Here is a 6,337-nt window from a genome sequence, read left to right as displayed (position 1 = left end):
ATATATATATATATATATATATATATATAGTTTAATTGTACAAATATTAATGTATTCCTGTATTAACACATTTCAGTAATTATTTAAAACTGCAAAAATTAAATATTTTTCTAATTTTGTATGTATATAGTTGTGTGTGTGTGTGTGTGTGTGTGTGTGTGTATGTGGGGACATATGAATTTAAATGACACAATTCTGAAGAAAGCTACATTGTGATGCCAAAATTCAGGATTTATTTGAGTAACAAAACACTTGATTATGCACAGATTGTGCAGAGGGAAGGAGAGAGGACAGAGTGAATGATTAATGTAAATGACTCTACATGTCACATGTTGAGCTTCAGTTCACAGGTGTTGACTATTAACTACATTCAGAAACCAAACAGATTAGTTTTAAGAAGTATTTCCAGGGTTATTAAAGGTTTTCAGTGAACCAACCTTTTTCTCTCACAGGTGGCCTAAATGCAGACAAGGGGGAGTGAAAGGGTTGTGTTTATTTCATTTGTTTAATCTCACCTGATATTTAAGGAAGGCCTGAGAGGTTTGCAGGTTTATAAAGATTTCTCTCTTTCTGTGCTTATTTCTCTGTACTGTAGATGTGATGGTCTGGTTTTTCTTAATTTCCTAGTTTTGTTAATTTGAGAAATTCTATTTATGGACAGGTTTCTCAACTCTCATTTGTTGAAGTGGAGGGGGTGGTAAATCCTTAACAAAAGCAGTTTCTCTTTCCAAATGCTTCCAAATGCTTTTAACTTTAAAAAGATGTTGAAAAGAAGAAAATGTAGAAAAGAAATCTGCAAAAGAAAATTATGTCCCCCCCAATTAAACCAGATATTGTCTTGGCATCTGTGAAATTATAGTGGAACGTCAGGCCTCCTGTAAGTTCTCTCTCTGGTCTTTTGTGATAAAAAGTTAACTTCTCATTTAATTAAAATGGTAGGAAAAATTGTTCTTGTTTAAATAAAAATAATGTCAAGGCTACTTTTATATATATCAAGACAAAGTGGGGAAAAAAGGCACAAACCCACTTTTTTCCTTTGCAGATCTCTTGCAGTTCTTTTATTGAAAATCCAAACATCTGGTCTTTAGTCAATTAGCAGCATAAGGTAAAATTTTCTCCATTCTTTTCAGTAACCTTTTAACATGCCATCATAACTTTCCTATTAACTCTGTGGTAAGTGCTTTTTAGCTATTTCATACTTCTATATATTGTCAGTTTGTTTTCAGTTTGTTCATTACAGTAGTATGGCATTCAGAATTGGTATGGAGCCTTACCAACTATTTCTAAAGCAATAACTTAGCATGGTTTCAAATGGTACATTCTCATTAATTTATTTTTTGCTGTAAGTATGTAAAATGTGCAAAACAATGATTGCAATACAGTAACTACAATATTGTTTGAAAATGTAAATTTAACATGAAGCAGGTATCAATAAATCAATGTATTTTTTTAAACTTTTATACCTACAGAATGTGTATGATTTTTAAGTATAAAATTTAATTCTAAATAAAATTTTAACAGAGAACAATATTTGCACAAGTCTAGTAAGTGGTTACTTAAAAATGTACTTTAATTTTTTTCTAAACATACATATTGATAGGATATATTATATTGCTTTCTGGTTTCATAAAATCTTTTGTCAGTCCATTAAAATATCTTGCCTAGAGTACGCTGGATTCAAATGTACTTTTTAATTATAATTTCTGCAACAAAAGTTAGTGAATGAACCTATTTTTGCAAGGAACTTGGGTAAATATTGATGACTTGGGGTATAATCTGTTTCTGTATCAGTTCTGTAAATCATTACAATATTTACATTACCTTCTTTGGTAAAACAGTATATTTTTAAAGTTCTCTTTGTTTGTTGTATATAAAATAAATGGGTTCTGTAGTATAAATTTGTTCGCCTTCTTTGAAAAAGACAATTTATGAACATGGATTTTGTAACTTGAATGTTTGTGTTAAATCAGTTCTTGCTGGATAAAACATTATCCGTGTTAATCTTTAAAACTGGTTTTACTGTTTTAACAGTAAAACATAATAACTTTGATATGTGAAAAATGCATGCATGTCAAGCTAAGAGTACAATTAGTGCTATAGTGTAAGGGACCTAATTACACCTTAGCAAAGTTTTATTTTTGCAATTGAATAATTTGGTTGCAGGATTCACTTTTAAACTGGTTATGCCAATATTCTCCATTGCCTTTGTGTTCTGTAAATACCCTGCTCAGTTTAAGACATAATTTCCAAAGTGTATTTTGTGTTTGTTATTGTTTTGTTTGTGCCTGTTTATATAACTATTTATATAATGGGATTTATTTGAGTTGCAGTGTTCTGTGAGACTTAGCTTTGTAACAGATTTTTAAAGAGCAGGATTAGTATGTGAATCCCTCATGACCAGAGAAGTTAAATATAGGAATTAGAACAGTCTCATTCTACCAAAGTGAAAATGAGTACGTCTTCTGAGAGAGAAGTCTTCTTAGCCTAAGTTCTGCTGTCTTTATTTGGGCAAAATTCCCAAAGAACTTCATGGATCAGCCTGAAACTCTTACTAGATGTTGTTAAATGCAAGTTACCTTCCAGAACACACATAGAAATTCTGCCTAGCTCATATGTGGGCAGAATGCTTTCCCAAAATGAAAGTGTGGACATTTTAATGTTTCTAGGTGTGGTCGGTGATGCACACGGTGTACCTGGTTTAGGCATTGATCAGATTACTTAATCTTTATTCTGCTGTAAATTAAAGAAACGCCATCACTGATGCATTTTGTGTTAATGCCTCATGACTTTTTTACGCAATAATTGTAGTTAACACTCTTCATCAGTAGATCTCGAAGGGCCATGCAGTTCTGCATACGGTGAAACTGAGGCAGAATTTAACAGATTTGCTTTAAGTCAAACAGCAAGTCAGTGGCATTGCTGGGATAGAACCCAGGTCTCCTGACTTATAAGCAGTGCCTTATTTTCTCTGGCGATATGCATCTCCATATCCATACATTTGTGACTGAAAACAGAACTGTAGCTGCTTCCTCCATAGAGTCATGGAAAAGTGAGGCTGAAAGGGACCTCAGGATGTCATCTAGTCCAACCCTCTGTTCAAGGCAGAATCCATTCCTATCAGTTGAGAGGTACTGTATCTCCTGTCCTTTGCTAACATGCTAACTTGGTTGAGCTACTCGATCTTTAAATTAATGTTATATACTAGAAATAAATGCTTCCTGCCACCATTTAGACGAGTCAGATTTGCTCAGGAAGCCAGACTTTCCTTTGGGCATTCATATACCCTTAGTGTGAGAAGAGCTGTTGTTGTCCTGTGAGGGGGGTGTGTGTGTGTGTGAATTTCTAAGCTAAGGAGCAAGACACACTCTCCAGTTTCTTCCTTCACTTTATTTTCTCCACAACAACCAGAGCAGCAAAATTCTTGGGGCCAGGGCCAGGGATTCTCATATTAAGGAGAACCTCTTAAGAATGAGATCTTCCTGGAAATAGCTCTTTATGAGTTTCCTTTAGTGAGCTTGTGTTTTCTCTACAGCAACTACAATGACTTATTTTGGAACAATGTTGAAACAAATTCATTTTTATGAGTTGAGATGTGTGTGCTGGGAGGGTGAGGGGGCAGTGGTAGTGTGACTGCACCCTTTACTGTCCAGAGTACTTTGTAATGCTTATTTCCTTTCCTTGGCATTTAGAGGTACTCAGTCCTCTGGCTCCCAACACAGCCTCAGCTCTTCTCCAGGCCCCTCCGTTGCATGTTGGTTGTGGGCCTGTGTATGGTTGCTAGTCTTCCAGTTCTGCAAATGTGAAGTGCACTCTTAGAAATGCCCAGTCAAGCTCTGTTTTTTCAATGCAGGTTATTCTCTTGTTTTTTCTTTCTTTTTTTTTTTAAATTTAATTGGTCAGAAGTGAGCCTCTGGAGAACCAAAGGCCGGGACTGGGCTCCAACAATGTGTTACAGCTCAAAGAGCTGCCATATGCAGTTACAGGGACTGTTTGGATGTTCTCTGTAGGCCATAATCTGAATTGCAGCTTCCAGGAATTTATAGAAATATGTAGTATCTTAGTACAGCAGCCAGTTAGTAAGTCCAAAGAGGAAGAAATTGACCTGCAGTAAAATGAGTTCAAGGTCACATAAGGTGCCACTGCACCCACAGTGTTTTCCTCCTAACTCCTGGGCTAGGGACACCAAGTTACAAACAGATTTAAGTGATCAGAAACTGGGTTAAACCTGTAACATCATAAATTCAGTGCACATAAACCAGCTTCACAATGGCTGGAACTGATTTAAGATAAACCTGGTTGCATGTAGTATCAGATTTAACTGTTTTGGGTCAAATCAGTTTATAGGATTTCTGTCCCAGACCCCTTCCTGGTTTAGTTTAAATTGGAGTCTCCTAGCACCCCAGCATGCTTTTCAGCCCTGGGCTAGGCTGTCTGCTCCCGAAAGCAGTGTTGGCCCTGCCCTTCTCTTCCCTAGCTGAAAGGCCATCTGGCTGAAGGGAGCAGGGGACTGCAGCTACTTGGCAGGGGCACAGCAGCATTTGCCAGGTTTCCCCCTGCCCTACCCCCCTCGCCACTCACTGCTGAAGCAGGGATCCCCCCCTCCCTCCCCTCTCCCATGGCAGGGCCTCAGTAGCCCAGACCCCAGCCCAAGTTTCCCTCTAAGCTGCACGCATGTGCGGTCATGCACAATAAAAATCTTGCTGCGCAGTAACTTTTTAATGCCATGCACATGCCCAGAGAGGAGCAGGGCTGTGGCTTCCTGTAAACTTTGGGCATGGAGTGCGGTGGTAGAGGCACCAGGGCTGGCACGGGACACTTACCAGTGGTAAGCTCCTCACTCCTTCACTCCACTCCTCGCTCCGTGCAAGTAGCAGTTCCTGGACTGGGGCTGGGGCAGAGCCAGGCACCATGCAGGCTCTACCAGCACTGGGGAACTGCTCTGCTCCCCAGCCCTTTCGGGTGAGCTTCGCTCCAAGCCAGCGTATATCAGCAGCTGCTCAAATGTATGCCACTTTATATTTTCTATTATTGCCATTGGAAAAGAGAGTTAACAGGCAATAAAGTTTCCATATCAAGTACAAAGCTGTTCTTAGTTACCCAGTGTATCTGCTTTTCTTATTTTTATCTACCTTCTGGCTTTGGCGATAATACATTTAAAGTTAGAAAAGCGTAGACAATTGCTGTACAATACTGGTGTATGAAAGCAGAAATCAGAGTAACTGAACATTCAGCATTTTGGTTGCAAGTATGAATGTATTATGGTAGATCCTTGCTTGATGTACATATAAAGCAGGACTTGTTTTTATGGCTACACATTCTGGAAGTTAAGCATGCATTTGACTGCTGTACTGAACCAGGGCTATGTTATACTGTGGGGCGGACTGAAGAGGGACACACCAAAAGGGGGAGACGGGACCTATTCAGGAACAGACCAAAGCAGCATGCTCACGGATTGCTACATCTTAGAGGGAACATTGCCCCGCCTGGCATCTGGCCACGCCACCCCCATGCTAGCTAATACTGAGAGGTGTCTGTGTGCGTGTCTCCAATTTCACTAGAACAAAGGCAGTGAGCAGTGTCCACTTAGGGCTTTCTGGAACTAATAACTAGGTCAGCTAGTAATGTCTGTCAGCCGGCTCCCTCCTTTCTTCCTGAGCAAGAAGCCAGTGGCTTGCAAGTGCCTTGCAAAGTGCCTGTACCCTGTGGTAAGAAGAGCTTGAACTAATGAAAGAGAGGATTTTTTTTCTTGATGGGCTGATAAGCTTTGTGTTCTAAGCTCCCTGCTAGCTTGCTTCAAAGCCAGAGGATCTCCCACCCTGAAACCCTTATATCAAATGAAGTTTCACTATGCAGCGATTAATGCTGGTGGCTGCTTCTATGCATCAATTACTAAGCCTGGTTTGAATGCAGCTTCCCCGTCCCACAATCTGTCAGTGTTCAACAGGGGACAGAGAGGTTTGAGAAATAACCTGGTTTGCAATGAATGGGATCTGTCAATGCTGTCAGTTTGAGATTTAGGCAAATAGGAAGCACTAGCTAGCAGGATGATACAGATACATGCAGTCCACACAAGTAGTCGTGTCCCATCCCTGTCCCCCGCCACTTTTGCCTCAGAGTTCTAGCTGGGGCCAGGGTCTGACACTTGGTGCCCCGTGAGCAGGGGAAAAGCCTAGCAATGGCTGCTTCCCCCTTCCCCTCCAAGCACACCCCAGCTGGGGACCGTACAGGCCAGAGTGAGGGTTAAAGCCCCTCTCTAATCAGAGCATCCTGCCAGGGCCTGGCCATGCCCCACCTCAGGTCAGTACTATAGAAGGGAAGGGAGGGCTGCTCTAGCGAC

The 6,337-nt window shown here is 40.2% G+C and overlaps 1 protein-coding gene across 4 annotated transcripts in view; it reads left to right on the top strand.

The window, feature by feature from the left end:
- Positions 1-6,337, top strand: part of SYDE2 (synapse defective Rho GTPase homolog 2) — a 113,587-nt gene that overhangs the window by 75,248 nt on the left and 32,002 nt on the right. The gene's annotated exons all lie outside the window — the stretch shown is intronic.

The sequence above is a fragment of the Gavialis gangeticus genome, unplaced genomic scaffold (genome assembly GCF_001723915.1).
Source record: "Gavialis gangeticus isolate Ggan-Ray unplaced genomic scaffold, GavGan_comp1, whole genome shotgun sequence".
Taxonomy (NCBI): Eukaryota; Metazoa; Chordata; order Crocodylia; family Gavialidae; genus Gavialis; species Gavialis gangeticus.
Note: the sequence above shows the minus strand (reverse complement) of the source record. Positions and strands in the feature narration are given on the sequence as shown.